The sequence below is a fragment of the Pogoniulus pusillus genome, chromosome 16 (assembly GCF_015220805.1).
Source record: "Pogoniulus pusillus isolate bPogPus1 chromosome 16, bPogPus1.pri, whole genome shotgun sequence".
In the NCBI taxonomy this organism is placed as follows: domain Eukaryota; kingdom Metazoa; phylum Chordata; class Aves; order Piciformes; family Lybiidae; genus Pogoniulus; species Pogoniulus pusillus.
In genome coordinates, this window is record NC_087279.1 from 14,923,126 (window position 1) to 14,939,532 (window position 16,407).

The 16,407-nt window shown below is 38.3% G+C and overlaps 1 protein-coding gene across 13 annotated transcripts in view; it reads left to right on the forward strand.

Moving 5' to 3' along the window:
• Nucleotides 1-16,407, forward strand: part of LOC135182515 (uncharacterized) — a 98,290-nt gene that overhangs the window by 34,433 nt on the left and 47,450 nt on the right. For all 13 annotated transcript variants that reach the window (XR_010305230.1, XM_064156688.1, XM_064156692.1 and 10 more), the window contains 4 exons: nucleotides 2,288-2,372; nucleotides 5,190-5,328; nucleotides 10,255-10,346; nucleotides 13,591-13,752. The gene's annotated coding sequence lies outside the window, so the exon portion shown is untranslated. The remainder of the gene's footprint in view (nucleotides 1-2,287; nucleotides 2,373-5,189; nucleotides 5,329-10,254; nucleotides 10,347-13,590; nucleotides 13,753-16,407) is intronic.

Genomic DNA, 16,407 nt, shown 5'->3' on the forward strand with positions numbered 1-16,407 from the left:
ATATATATATATCTTGCTTGTAGAAATATGTATTTAAACACTGTAAGATTTATATACAACTTAAAAATAGTAGTGCATGTATAGGCATGTAATTATACATATTTAAAACATTTTCTAGTATGGATCTGAATTTTCTAGCATTTTTCTTTATTTCATGTGCAAATTCACTGTTTCATTGAATCAGGAAATCAAATGAGGAGTAAATTGTTTTCTCATCTCATTTTATGGCATCATCTAATGAAACATAGGTTTCTTCTCCAGATAAAGTGTACAAAAAGTTAGCAGTTTGCCAGAATTCCTATGGCAATTGTTGACTACTTAACAAAGTGCTTGTTTTGACAAAAGAGTATCACTCATCGTTGTCAAATCCATTCCAAAGGAAATGGGGAGGGGGTAGTATTTTCAGTCAGCAGTCAGGTCTGAAAACTTACTTGTGGACAGTCATCTTTGTCTTATCAGTCACACTTTCATGGATTTAATTATTTTTATGGGTTGCTTTCATGTGATACTTTAAGCGTAATGTTTGACATGTGGAAAAGATGGACGTGGCAGGACAGTGTTTAGAAAATTGCTGAGCTAATTTTCTCATAGTGTATGCCGGTATGTGCTAGCCCAGGCTGCAGGGTGGTGGGAGGTGAGCAGCAGCATCCTACCTGTCAGTAAGGTCCAGGTTCAGGAGTCCATCTGCAACAAGGTTTCTTAGGGATTTTAGAGTAACAGCTCTTCAGAATAAATTACTTAGTTTCTCCTCCAGTTTTCACTGTCCCACAAGGGCAGTGTCTACTGGTCTCTGTCTCAACTATTTTTCACTTTGTTTTGTAATCCCTTTGATGCCTGTACCCCACTCTCTTTTTGAGTATTGCATTGCATAGAGGTATTGTTTTCCTTCCACTAAAGTCTTTGCACTTTTAGTTGTATTAATGACATTTGGGTCAGACAGCCAAGAGAAAGCTGGATCCTTCCAGTTTAGGGACCAACTGTCTTGGCTTTGTACAACCAACCCTGGAAATTACTAAAATAAAGGGAGTCTTCACATTCATCTCTGCCTGTATATTTTAAAGCCTTTATTTTCAAACAAGACTTTGGTTTTGAAGAAAAGAAAAACCACAGGATATACTCATGAGGAAAATAGTTTCTATAGTCATGCCAGATCCTCATCTCTTTCCTTTGGCCCAGCGCTGAGAAGCAATCTTTAAGCTGCCTAGAGAGGACATCTGTTGACCCTGTGGTATAGTCACTGCTTAGTCACTTTAGGACATCTGCTCTTTTTAGCTTTTGGAGAGTGATAGAGCACAGCCAAAATTTGCAGTATTTCAAAATAGATCTGTCAGCAGAATAATCCCTGGAGAATTTATTCCTGCTGGCATAATTTCAGGTTGGTTCTCTCATTGCTATTTCTGAATCAACTAGAAAAGACTCGGTGCATCTCTAGAAGAGACATGAGAGAGGTGTTTTAAAGCAGCTTTTACCACCTCTGTGGACTCTGCCCAAAAAAGCAGGTTTTCAGATAGGAGGTACCTGTTATGAACACTGAAAGTAATTTTTCCAGGAAATATCTTAGCCTCTAATAAGGACAAGAATTGTATAGCTTTATAGAATCAACATGAACCAAGAGTCAGGGAACGTATTAAGCCATTGAAAGCACAAGGCAGTCAGTACAGCTTTAAATTTCTCTGGGTGTGTCCTCATTGTGAGACAATTTCAAGTGTCCTTATGCTGGTGATGTTTCTGAATGTCAGAAATACAGAAGCTGCTCCAGAACATCTCCAGACCCATGTGCCAACTCAGCTCCGCTATTCTTGGATTCAAAACATCACATGGAGTTATGCATTATTTTTCTGCAAAACAGATGTACATAGATTTAGCCTTACTGTTCCTTCCTGAACAAAAAAAGCTGAGTAAATAATTCACACAACCTTAATGACGGAAAGAGAAAAGCTCAGAGGTAAATTTACCTGAAATGCAGGTGCATCATGGATTAGTTGCCTTCTCCCAGTCTCAGTTGTCCTCTTTATTTTTTTTTTTTGGTAGAAATGACCCAACCTTCATCAAGAAAATAAGGTAATGGAAAGATAGCATAAGATCATCTCATTCAGTATGAACTCAAAGAGCACCAGAGAGAAATTTCCATCCTCTCCCATGTTACTGCATAGCTGCATAATTAGACAGCTTACTCTGTCACATTTCTAACACATTATTCTGTTTGATAAAGCAACTCTTATAAGTGCTTAAGACAATGGTTTTATCTGGATTGATCCTCTGAAAAGCCTGACTCTTCTTTCTTTAGGCATTCACAGATTACACACAGTAACTTCTCCATGGACAGGATGGACTGGGACCAGTGGTATAATTCTTAGCACAAAACTGAGTTGGTATGTACTAAATTGTTTTTACTCTTTAGATATTATAAGCACTTAAACAAGTGCTTATAAACAAGTATAAAGCTGATTGCCTTAAAAAAGTAATTGCTTTTCTTAATACCATCGCTGAATTTGGTGCAGAATTATTTAACCCCATAGACCTGATCTCTTGAAATTGTCTTTAGATTTAAGCCCCTTCTGCAGGTCATCTAGAGACATAAAGCTCTGAATTTTAATAACTTTTTAAGACTCCTGGCACCAGTTATATATAGAATTCACAAGTTTCACATTGCAGACATGTTAAAGCAAATGAACTGTTGCAAACCTATAGCTACTTATTGTGTACATACAGATCCAGAAGTAAATATTATTCATACTTGACTGAACAATCCAAAATACCTTTTTTGCTGTCGAAATACAGAGGTAGCCTTTTGTGATTTCCTTGGCCACAAAGAGATATGAAGGAGAATATGTGGATTTCAGTATTTCTGTCATGATGGAGAATGGCAACACATTTTTCCTTTTCACAGGTCTCAACTGTTAAAATACTTAAATCTTAACAGTTGCTAGTATTTTCATTCTCTCTCATTCTTCAGAGTCCAAGAGCTCTTTTCTGCATTGAGCCAAAAATATAGTGGAGGTTTCTGAGGAAGTTTACTTGTAAATCTCAAGCACAGAAGAGAAGCAGTCACCTCTAAGACACCTGAACTGCCTCAAGAAAAATGGGACATGAATGAAATTTTATATTCATAGAATCATAGAATGGTTTAGGTTGGAGGGGACCTCAAATATCATCTAGTTCCAACCCCTCACCATAGGCAGGGACACCTCCCACTAGAACAGGTCTCTCAAGGCCTCAGAAATGGAACTTAGAATGTCAGAACTTCCACTAGGCCCACTCTAAAACTCCAACTAACTCCACAAGGAGCTGGGGATGACTACACAGTTTTCACTTTTGTCTGTGTTTGATCTTCCATCTTTAGTATAACTGTAAGATACTCATTGCACTAAATAAGCATGGTGAAAGAACACCACCAGTGGCTTAAGCCTTAGCATTAGTACAAATTGCTTTGAGCCTTCAGCACTTAAGAAGGGAGCCAAGACTCTGGCTGTTATTCATTGTCTATTGCTCATTTGTTCATTCCTATTTATTTTCTGCATAGCGTTAGCCATTAGGTAAGACACAGCACCCTTCCAGAACTCCCCATGTGCCTGACACATCTTAAAAAGCCACTCAGGCTTCTGAGAGATACTCCTGGCTTTTGTAGCAGCTTAGGACAGGGAATGAAACAAAAAGACTCAATCAGGCAAATTAAGAATGATTCCTAAGATAAACATGTATTATTCAGTAACCTTATTTAAATTCCAGGAAGTCTGAGGCCCGTATTTCTTACTTTGTGTTGCCCAAAGCCTGCTTTTTGTCTGCTGTCAGATTTTCAACGTACAACTAGGAGTGACTGACTTTTCCATTCAGTTCCAGGCATAACTATTTTCTCACTCTTCAGCAATGCTTTCAGAGGTTTGTCACAGTCAGCTTTGTGACCATTGGCATGAATTCCACCAAGTCTGAGAAGGAGGAAAGGATTGCACATTTTCAACAAGACAGCTCAAGTCTCCTATGTCACTCTGCTGTCCCTGTCTAAAGCAATCATGAAACTTTACCTTTTGCACCTGACTTTATACACATTCAGTAATACCTTAGTAACTATTTCAGATTTTTCTTTAAAGTGTTTTACATGTACTGTCTTCCTGTTTAACAAAGAAAGTGGAAGAAGGATAAAATAACTGCCTCCAGTAGCATGAGAAGGGTGTGGATTCGATGTCTCAAATGTGGAAATATGAATGATGGCTGTAAAGTACAAGTTTGCTGCATGAGTGGAACTCACTTTCAGCAAGGCTCAGTGAAGGAAGCAGGGGAACAATTGTTTATTCTTTGAGTTTTTCCATTCATAGTAGAAAAAGATGCTAATTACAGCTCTGTCATACATAAAAGGTCTTGAAATATGGCTTTGTTCCAAGTTGGAACAAAGCACCAAAATTTTCGAATGTTCAAGGAAGAAGAATGTCATAGAAAAATAATTTACCCTAGGTTGGCTGAGTGATTTTATTTTGTCCAAACTGAAGTGTTCCATTTTGACTTTGATAATTGGATACTCTTGATAAAATATATCTAACCTGCTGCAGATAATATACCTAACTGAAAGTTTTGAAGTCAAACAATAATGTGACATGGCATCTCTGGGAATACCACTTTGAAAGTACAATTAGCAAAATCTTTACAGATGTTGACTGAGATTGTGGAGAAGCAAGTTTCAGTCATCAGTTAACTCAGAATTGCTCATGTGGGATTATTTGTAAACATTTATTTGACCATACTGCATGAGTCACTCATCTTCATAAAGCCAAGAAGTAGAAAGGCCAACTGAAATACACCCAACCCTCCCCACTGATGCCATGTGTATGGTACCAGCAGTGCCTAGGGAAGCCCATCCAGGTGTGTGGGTTCTCATGGTGTAGGCTGAATGTATACTTATAGGCAAGCTCAATCACCCACTGCTTCACATCACAAACCTTTATAGCTGAAGGATGGAGAGTCCTAGTAGACAATGTTAACAAGTTCCCTTCATGATTTGAGTTAAGATGGGGTGCAGGTTTGGTTTCCTTAACCTCGAAAGATACTTCTGTGAATTAGTCTTGATTTGAGGTCAGCTGGACTGAGGTCAGCAGGCATACCCAGGTAATACAGGTGGGGTTTATGTGTGCTAAAACAGTCAGTGACCATATTGAAATATTTAATGGCTGCATTATCTTTCTTTTTACTATTTCCAGTACCTAGCTAGAACACAACCCGGATGTGTAACTGTTTTGAAATGATCAAAGGCAACGCTGGAAAAATGCTGTCCTGTCACTTCTCAGCTGCCACAATGTTGATCTTGTCAGGCTTGTTTGGTTTTTCTTAAGCAATCAGGTACGTGCTTTTTTAGTAATTCTTTAGTCATCAGGACATAACTTGTGGTCATGACACATAGCCCCATCACAATTCCTTCCTTTTGTTTATAAATGGTATGACTGCAAAGTAACCTAGGAGGCCAAGTTCACCCTTTAGAATCATAGAATTATAGAATGAACCAGATTAGGAGAGACCTCCAAGATTATCCAGTCCAACCTATCACCCAGCCCTGTCCAATCAACTAGACCATGGAACTAAGTGCTTCATCCAGGCTCTTCTTAAACACCTCCTGGGACAGTGACTCCACCCTCCCTGGGCAGCCCATTCCAATGGCAAATCCCTCTTTCTCTGAAGGACTTCTTCCTAATATCCAGCCTATACCTCCCCTTGTTCTATTTCTGGTTGCCTGGCAGAAGAGACCAACCCCCACCTGGCCACAGCCTCCCTTCAGGTAGTTGTAGGCAGCAATGTGGTCTCCCCTGAGCCTCCTCTTCTCCAGGCTGCACACCCCCAGCTCCCTCAGCCTCTCCTCATAGGGTTTGTGTTCCAGGCCTTCCACCAGCTTTGTTGCCCTTCTCTGGACACATTCCAGTATCTCAACATCTCTCTTGAATTGAACTGGACACAGTACTCAAGGTGTGGCCTGACCAGTGCCGAGTACAGGGGAAGAATAACCTCCCTTGTCCTACTGGCCACACTGTTCCTGATCCAGGCCATGAGGCCATTGGCTCTCTTGGCAACCTGGGAACACTGCTGGCTCATCTTCAGCCTACTATCTACCAGTACCCCCAGGTCCCTTTCTTCCTGGCTGCTCTCCAGCCACTCTGTCCCCAGCCTGTAGGGCTGCTTGGGGTTGTTGTGGCCAAAGTGCACTTGGCCTTATTAAATCTCATCCCATTGGCCTCTGCCCATCCATCTAGCCTTGCTTCATGCTACACTCTTACCTTGATCATGGTGGTTTAATCACAGATATACAACAATGTGTGAGCTCAAACCACCATGTTTCTCAGAATAATTTACTGTTAGGGACTAGATGTCTAAACTGCAAGGCATTAGGTTAGAGATTTGGTTGACTCCTGCCATTCATTTATTTCAGCGCAGAGCACTGATGCAGTGAAACTTCCATCACAAAGAGTTATCGTTAACTATTGTTACATTTATTTGCTTAAGAAGTCTAATAATCCATCATCAGATTTCTCCACTTGTTTTGTGGCATTGTATTTCAGCACTTGGTGGAGTATGAAACATTATAATTCTTTACACGGGTTTGTTAACGGAGTATTTATTTGAAGGTATTTAAGTATAAATACAGATTTTTTGCATATATTTCTTTAAAAAGAAAAAAAATATTTATTTTGATTTCAACTATTTGCTTTCCTGTGAAAAATGTCTGAGAAAAAATAATCCAGAAGCGTAAATGGCATGAAAATGAAATTATCCAGAAGGGATGATCATTCCAAGTTAGGTATGTAGGATTGGGTGGGGTACGGCAAATGGTTTCATTGGTTTATATGTTTGGGGTATTTCTCTCCGTGCTTCTCTCTCCCCACTACTGTAGATCGTTTATCCTTTGAGAAAGAAAAGGCAGGCTGGTATAAATTAGGAATGGTAATGTAAAAGCTTATACCCACAGCATAAAAGTTGTTCAAATTAATACAAGCCTTAAATTGACAAAGTTTTTTTTCCCCATGTACTCCCAGTATTAAACACGACATGCCTACCGGGGTTAGGATAAAGTGTTGTCAACATTTTTGGCATAGAAGCTCTCAGCCTGGGGTCAATATTCTCTTGACCAAATTTTGTTGTTTCAGTTGCCTTTTACACTCCCATATTGTAACTCAAACATTTCCAGAAAAATGAAATTTGGCAGGCTATTAGGTCCATAATGCCTTTGGGTATTTTTTTAAATGTAAATCATTCAGATATTTAAGGTTTGAGGTTTAAGGACTGTGCACACACTTTAACAACTTCTTTTAAGAAAATATTTAGTATGCATATTTACTACACATGTATCTTATAGAGACCAGAGATTCAACTGGAGATTACTTGCTAAAATATGCAAACTGCTGTCCATGAATAAACATCCTCATGAACTCCTATTGAAAGTTTCTTATTAAAAAAAAAATGTTTAAAACTACAAAAGGAAGTAAGATGGGAGGAGGAAAAACCAACTTTTAAGTAACTTTAATGGTTTAACTTGGCCACAGAAAATGAAAAGTTCATTTTTTTTCTCCTGGGATCTAATCCAAAGCCCACTGAGGCCAAAAGAATGCTTTCCACCTATTCCCATTGTGTACTGGATCTGATCTCTGCTCTGGTGCTCCCTTACTTTGCTATGCTGATGGGCTGCAACAGCAGCCCACATAACACAGCGGGACACTCAGTTGCTGTCCGTATTACATACATTTGGAGTAGGTTACTGGTGGCAAAGAAACTTCTTCTGAGTGTCCACCCTCCCTCTATGAATTTGAATCAGATTTCCAATTTTGCTTTGACATACCAGTGCTTGCCAGTTATTAATTATAATCCTTACAGAGTAAAACATGGGAGGAAAATTGGAGAATCCTGCAAATGTGCCTGTGCACATAACAGTGTTACATTACTTCACAGCATTCCTCGACCTGAGAATTTCTCTAGACATTAACCTCATTTCAAAACCGCTTTTAACCTCAGCTTGGGAGTACATTCTATAACTTTTGTTAGTTGCAGTTGACAGGATTTTTGTAATCAATGAGCACTGGTGCTATTTCATGCAATGCTCATTCCAATGCAATTCCTGCAGTTGTTGGACAATCTGTTCCTTCTGGTGAGCTTGTAAAGTCTCACTACGATGCTGGCAATATCAGTCAAACATCTCAGACACGTTGTCTTTCTGAACCCAAACCTCTTGTTGGTTAAACATGTTGTCTGCTTCAGTTTCCTGTCTATCTTCATCATAAGCCAGCACCTGTTTCTAATAAATTATACACAGAGCTGCATCAGCAACACCTTGGCAGCACTTGCCACCCTGAAAAGCAGAATGCCCTTGAGGACAATACACCTGTGAACACATACAGTGTTTATTTAGCTGAAAGGCAAACATTTAAATTACATAAAGCAATTATCTAGAGCTTAATTTATGCCCATTATTAACACAAAATAACCTTGTTCTTAAAAAAACAATAAAAATCTATTGCAAGTTTTTTTCCAAGTCCCAGGGAAACATGTACTAGCACTGCGGATCTCTTACTAGCACAGGACATGAATGTCTGATGGTGGGAAGATGTGTGGGGGAGGCAGTTGCAAAGCAATAGGGCACAGATTTGGAGTTCATTAATACACAGAGATGAGAGAATGAGCCAAATCATTTTCAGAGAGACTGTTGCACAACAGACTTTTTTCTTTTCAGTGCCGCATTATAAGTAGCATTTTGTTGCCGCGGTATAGAAGTACTGTGTTTGTGACAGTGTTTGATCTTTCCATCTCTATGAGAGAGTAGGAAAAAAAAGTAGTCCTGAGAAAAAGGTTTTCTTATTACTAGAAGAAATCTTTCATATTTAGGTCACTGCCAGCACTGTCCTTTCATGTAAGAGTAGGCATATTTTAGGAGTGGAAAGTGCAGCTGGTTGTTTGCAGCAGATCACAGGGTAATGGTAATGAAAAAACTTAGGATTAAAATAGAACACAAATCTGAGATAAGTTTTGGTAAAGGAAACATTAACTCCAGGAACTCTGCAGTTCATATAAATTGTAGACTGTATTTTCTTGTCAATATGCATACTTTCACGATTTATTTGGTATATGAACCTTGTAAGTCACTTAAATAGGAAGGCATTTTCTACTGTTTCCATAACTGACACTAGATATGAAAAAATTACATATGTGTGTGTGTGTGCATATATGTAAATATGCTTGTACCAAATGTTCATAAACCACATTTAAAGTCGTTTTACAGTATTTTCTCTCTGTGTGTTTGGTGCTTCCTGATGCCATTTAAGTGTTCAACCTGAATGCTCTTAGGTGGAAATACCTGAAACCTTCTGTTTGGCCAGACTCGAAATCTGTGGAAGCATTTGCTAATGGGTATTACACCTTTCTTAGGTGTCACCTTTTTCAACCTTATAATGCTGGATATAAATAGGCATGGAGTGGTGCTGTCAGTGCATAGATATTCTCCCATCAATAATTTTGTACAATTAGATCCAAAGGGTTATGTTATGTTTGATGAGATGCAAGATCAAATTCCAAGATAATAGCATTACCATAATCTCACAGTAAATGCCTTGTCTTTCAAATGTTGTCCATAAACAAAATATTTTGTTTCCTATTTTGTTATCAGATAGCTTGAAGTTTAGCATAGCTGTATTTTTTCCAGCTGACTGTTTTAAAACTGCCTAATTTTCATCTCCGAACAAGCATGCTACAATTCAGAGACCCAAGCTAAAACATATGGATTAAGTCAATGATTCAGTTTCTAAACTTCCAAATGACTGTTCTGATTACTCATGCATATCTATATTTTTGCCAGGTTTCCTTAAGACTTTAATACAAGTAAAATTAGTAGGAATACATTTTTTTTCTCCTAATGCACGTGAAAATATGACAAAATTACCAGCTCCATATACAAATGCAAACCTCTGTATTGATTTCAGTTTTCTTAGCTATATTTGATTGTAATTGAATATAAATTTTAGGAGCACCCAGCTAAGATTCCAACCAAAAGGAAACTCAGCTATGGCTACAGAATAAAATCTATTTATTTTCCCCTGGAGTGCTTAGCTTTTATTAAATGTCAACAAATCTAAAACCACGCTCTACTAATCTATGATGCGTATGGGAAATAAGTCACAAGCATAAGTCACTGAAGATAATGTTTGCTTTGGTTTAGATAAACAGGTTCCAGAGAACCAAAACTTCTTACAAGCATTTAAAACCTACCCTTTGTTTTCCTTTAACATTTGTCAGATCTCCCACTGGCCATCAAAGAATGCCAAGCTGCGATGTAGCACATGGGCTGACAGAAGAGCTGTGGTTGTGATCGTTTGCTACCTTCTATGGTAAGTTCCTTCATTAGTTTCTTTTGTGTTGATTTTCATGCGCTCCAGTAGCCCAGAATGTTACATGTTCTTATACAGAAGATTGGCTTATTAGGGGAAGATGCTTCCACCTGGAAGCCTCTGCTGTCTATCAGAGAATTACCTTGGGAGTGAGGACCACAAAACAGCTTTGGATATCCCCACCTTGCTGCAGTTTAAGCTTAGCTCCCCTTGCCTCACATTTCTGTTCACACAAATTTTTAGACATTGAAACATTAGGGTGGATGTAAGCTCTCTATAGGAGAAATGTACTAGGTACACAGTAAAGCACATGACCACCATGTTTCCTCTGGCACAGCTTTTCATAGATTCGAGGAGGGTAAGAGGAGTGCAGGGCCATGTGGGCTAGTCTAATCTCACTCAAGGGATCCCAAGTTTGTGCAATTTGATGAAGAGACTGCTAAGGTTTTATAAACCTCAGCTGCCTTGTGGAGAAGAGTTGCAAGGCAAACCATTACTGACATATGGCATTGTGCATGATATTGCAGAAGTGCTGAGCTTACAAAAGGAGCAGAGTAAACTTGTGGTAAACCTGTTACACCCTAAACAACTGCCTTGCTGCAGTGTGGACACTTCTGTGAAATAACTGTCATCAGTGGGTTTCTCATCATGTAATGTTTGGGCCCAGTAAGTATAGGATTTGGCTTTTGCCTTCAGTCAGGTAGCATCCAAAAGAGACACCAAAAAGCAAACACTTCTTTTCAAAAATCCAAGTGAAAGGAAGTGCAAATGCAAAATGCAGTTTGGGGGCAGTAGACAACCACCAACAATGCTGGGTGTATTTCAGATTGTCTCTTGGAGAACATTTTGTCTTGGGAAACAGTGGGAAGAGAGCCATTGGTATGAGAGTTTCCTTTACTGCAGTGCTTCTTTATTATTTTAATTATATTGCTTCCTGTTCGTGGAGGTAGGCAAAGCAATAAAATAAAGCAATGCAAAAGTTCACAGTCTGCAGGATTCATCTTGTAGTCACAGGGTTTGTGTAACTCATTTTAAACTGATGCTTGATTGTTTAAGAATGCACACCTGCACATTGCCACTTGTGGTAAATAAGTTTATTAGCCAAGGAATGTCTGAATACTTACTGGAAATCCAATGCAAATGCAGTTATGTTTTGTGTTATGATCCCTCTTTGGTTAAAAATGCTACCCTACTTCCATACTGCAAGGAAAAAAAATGAAACCAAGACCAAACAAAAACCCAACTTAAACAAAATACACAAACAAACAAACCAGAATACCGCACAGTAAATTATGTACAGGCATGCAAGAAAAACAGAGGTGAAAAAGTTCACAGGGCTTAAAAACAGAATATGCCTGATGATTCAGTGTGTCTTTCCATGTACAGTTTAAGCACTTTGTTTTGTATTATATTTATGTCAGACCAAATATTCCATTCAGAGACTAAGACTTTATTAGTGTCTCATTTTTAGTTGTTTTTACTTTGAATTAAAACCTAAAGGTGGTGACAGGAAGAAATTCTGATGCTTGGCATAGGATTAATACTTAAAAGCCATTCACCTTTGCTAATCATCCATTTGAAGAGAATTTCCTTATGCAAAGAGTGTGCTCCACACAAGACAAAACCTTTTCTTTTTTTTCATCTCTGTACTCAAAAAGAGCAGAAGGGTGGAAAGAAACTGAGGGGAGGCAAAGGAGCAAAAGGAGACACAGCAAAGTGTAAAGCTTTGATCCTTTCACCAAGGGGCTGAGGCAGTTCAAAATGAAAGAACCTCTCACCACCTTTAAAAAAAAATTAAAAGGAAGAGAAACAGAGAGAGCAGTATGACAGGAGACAAAAAGTGAAGCAGAGGCAAAGCCTCAAAATAAGGGCTGATGCCAGGCTCTGAAGGAGAAGCTTTGCAAAGAACAGAAAAGAGGAAGACTCTTGCCTTCCTAAATCCAAAGAATTTCCAATAGAGTAAAGAAATCACAGGAATAAAATATGCTGAAATTACTTGTGATTTCGCATTGCTCATTGCATTTATTTCATTATCTAAATTATAAAACAATTGAACACTAACCACATTGAAGAGCTATGGAGGGAAAAAAGCCCAAACAACAAAACAAAAAACCTCCAAAACCAAACAAAGTCAAACATACCAAAGTGATTGAGCAATCTGCAAGAGAAGCACTGACCCCAAAACCTTCAGCAGTTAAGACAGAGACCCCATTGCTAGAGCAGAGAGGTGCAGCCTGGGTGTATGCCAGTATTTGGGAAAGGGCCAGTGCTAGAGCCCACTTGGGTCTGGGTAAACTTGAGAGAAAAGGGGTCTGCCAACAAGTCTATCAGCTGGTTCATGACCCATATGGTCTACTGCAACTGTGACTCTGATTGAAAATGAGCAAGAAATTAGTGAATTTAGCGTATGGGTTTAATTTTGTCACAGCAAATTTGACTGGTACTTTATTTCAGCCCAACAAAATGAGAAAGGCTTCCCACAGAGCAAAGCATTATTACACTTGAGGCAAGATCAGTCTTTGGATCTGCTACTTTTGTACAGCCCAGTTTTCTTTGTTTACACTCTTTAAGTTGCAATGCCCACATTATCTGCCAGTGAACATCTTTATGGCAGTCCAGCAAATGGAGGTGCATGTACAAAAAAGCCAATTTATCTTTGCCTGCACTTTTGCCAGGGATCCTAATGGAGGATGAACGAACAGCCCAAATGCTGTAGCATGCCAGCACTGTTCCTGGCAGTATGAAGTTAAGCACGAACAGTCTGTGATTTGTTGAAGACCAATAAGCGCCTTGAGTCCTTCTTAATCTGTAGATTGATCAGTTCTTGCAAAATAACGATTGCTGTGTATGTAGTGCTTAGCATGCATTTATTTTTGCATGATGGTAACCTCTGCTGTCATAAATTATTTTTAAGGAACTACAGTGTAGAACTAATTATACACAGCATATGAATCCAATGCCTGAGTTAGTGCCATATTTTCATTCCTACTAACAGCAGTCACTATTCAGACAGTTGAATGATAGAAAAGAATACCCACTGTAATTTATTTCAGCCATTTTCAACAAGGTGTCCTCTTTAAAAAACATAACTCCTTGAAAAATCCACGTCAATCCTTCATCTCTCCTGAGGAATGTGTATTTATACTATTCTGGAGCCAAGAATGGATCATCATTCACATATGCAAAAGAAACATTAGGTTACCTCTACAGCTTGCTCACTCTTATTTTTTTCTCTTCATTTCAGTTTTCTGCATAATTGTACATTAAAGTGTAACAGGACCACCTGGAAACCTACACAGAAAGGAGTGCTAAGAGAGTGGATGGACATTGCTGCCCATTTTTGGCAAGAATCTGCTACTTTAGTGAAAAAGCAATATGAGAACAGTCTTGAGCAACTTATACCAAGGTAATAGTTTTCTGAATCCTTCTGAAAATACTATTTTCTAACACATCAGACCTTTTCTTTGAGTATGAACACTGAATGAGACAAAGAAAGAAAGATTTCACATTAATTTAGCTGTATATGTTTGTTATTTCAATTAACATTCTCAAAGCATCAAAAGGCCACTATGTATGAGGTAGTTCAAGAAAGCAGACACAGGCACAACAGATCAAAGTACAGAATACAGTCTGATTAAACTAACTTTTTAAAATGCATCCAAAGACATTTTCTTTGATTCAGGAAACCTGAAAACCAAAACTACTTTTTTTTTTTTTTTTTTTTTTTTTTTTTTAATGTAAGGAATTCAGAGCTTTTAATGTACTTTTTTTTCTTGCTTTTGCCTTTTTATGTCAATTAGAGTGAGACAGAGCTATTGCATGAAATATATATGAGGTCAAAGCCTAAAGTAGAGCCATCAATAATAATGTCTAGAGAACATCTGAGTTTTCTTTGAATTTCACACCACTGTAGAACAAAGATATTTGCAAAAGGCTCAGACATAGTGACATTTCAGATTATTAAAAGAATGAGCAGACCTAACCTTTGTAAAGTGCACTCTAAGTCCATTTACAACTATCTCTGTTAATGAATTTGGAGACTTATTTTTCTGTTCAGCATTTATCACGTTCAGCTATTACATGGTTTGTCTCACTTGATGCCATCCTGCCAGTATCACGAGACATAAAAAATCTCAAACATCCAGGACACTGTGGGAAAATTTAGGAGCATGAACAGATTGTGATTTATGGAAGCAGTTAGACATGAGTCTTACCTATATCTCATTTTAGGTAGAATTATAATATCTGTTTACTGTATGATCAATGTTAGAAATGTAGTTAGCTCCATCTCTGTGTCTTCATTAGTTTTGATGTCCTGATCATCCAACAAAATGCTGCCATAGTTCCTTATTCCTCTTTAATTGAGAAAAATAGAGAAACATGTCTCTGAAAATCTGAAGGTTTGTGATCTGCCTCATTTCCATCAACAAGAATTTCTCTAGCTAATGGCATACATCTAAAACTACAAGCTTTAGTCCCAAGCTCTGCACACTAATTCTTGGTCACTGTTTCAATAGGTTGGAGGTAGGAGAATCTTCAATAATACCTAACTTCTAGTCAGTATTTGAAGCCAGTCTGGAAAGTAAATCGCCTGCAAATTAGTTATCTCTCCACCAGTTTTGGTTTCCTGACTAGCTAGGGGTTTTTAATCTTCTTCTTTTATACTATTCAGTCATCATCCCTTTCAATTCTACATCCTCTTGACTTTTTTATTCTAACAGTCCTTCAGAAGCTCCCAAATTCTCTGAACAAATCAGACTTCCTTATGGCATTTATACATTACTGAATCTAATTCTTGCCTTCTGGTGAAGCCACCTTCTACGGAGACTCTGTTCTCGGAAACGAAAGGTGCAGTGTCTGTGGGAGGTATTGCATCTAAAGTCACTAAATTAATCTATTTTCCTGGTTTTTATGGATGCCCAAATCCTGTTTTGAAAAACATGAGGCATAAGCCAAGATTATGAAAATGTCTCCTAGTAGCAAGTAAACTTTACTAGTTATGCTTATAAAGATACGATAACTATAACCAGCATAAAGGCTATGAGCTTTCAGTAGTGGCAAGCACAAGAAAACACAGATGAGCATCAGTGGATGTTGATGTACTGCCTGGCATAATGACAGAAATAAGAATGTATCTGTTTACAAGTATATTTTTCATATTTAATAGATAGCTAAAAAAAATCATAGAATCAACCAGGTTGGAAGAGACCTCCAAGATCATCCAGTCACCTTGACCACCACTTGCCCAGTTCTTGCTTGCTTTCAGGATATTGATACAAACATGGGCTTTGGACTGTGATTATAGTAAATGAAATCCTAAAGACTCACCAAGTGATTGAGTGCAAAGGGACTGAGGAAGCTGTCAGACGTTCTCATGTGTTGTCTGTGCTGTAATTGTTTCCAGTGGTCAGCAAAAAACCAAAACAGAACCATAAGGTTTTAAAGATTAGTCTTAATGTCTCCCACATAGTCTAATACATGATATGGCCCTTTCCTGGAACACTGTATGCACTGAAAGAGAATGATGAAGCAGAAGAATGGGCACTATGCCATTCCATCAGATGAAAGGGACGTTGGTGGATATTTGCCATGGGAATACTCGACTGTTAAGCGCTTGATCTACTGTCTGTTAGCTCATGGGAATGGAACTAGTAAACTTGGGAAACCTCAAATAAATTCCCATTGTATATATAATATAATCTGAAACAGAATCTTCTCAGGAACAATTGCTAATGATACTGGAAGTCATCCTTGTTTAGCAGAGAAGACACAATTTTCTATGATCCACTGCAGTACGGATTTCTCTACTGAAAGATTTTACCCAGCATTTACAAGATGGAAAGGCTGTCATTAGTGAAATCTCTATTTTAGGCATCAGCTTACTAGGGCACTATAAAGAATATTGTTTTTAAAATGCCCTTCTGCCACCCTTTCAATGACAAGAGGAACCTTTAAAATTACCTGCATGATAAATTACTCTTTCAGAAGAATTCTTGAATGAGCTCATCTTTGTACCCTATCCACGATAGTCATGGTTTCTGTTACAAACCAGATGAGCTTA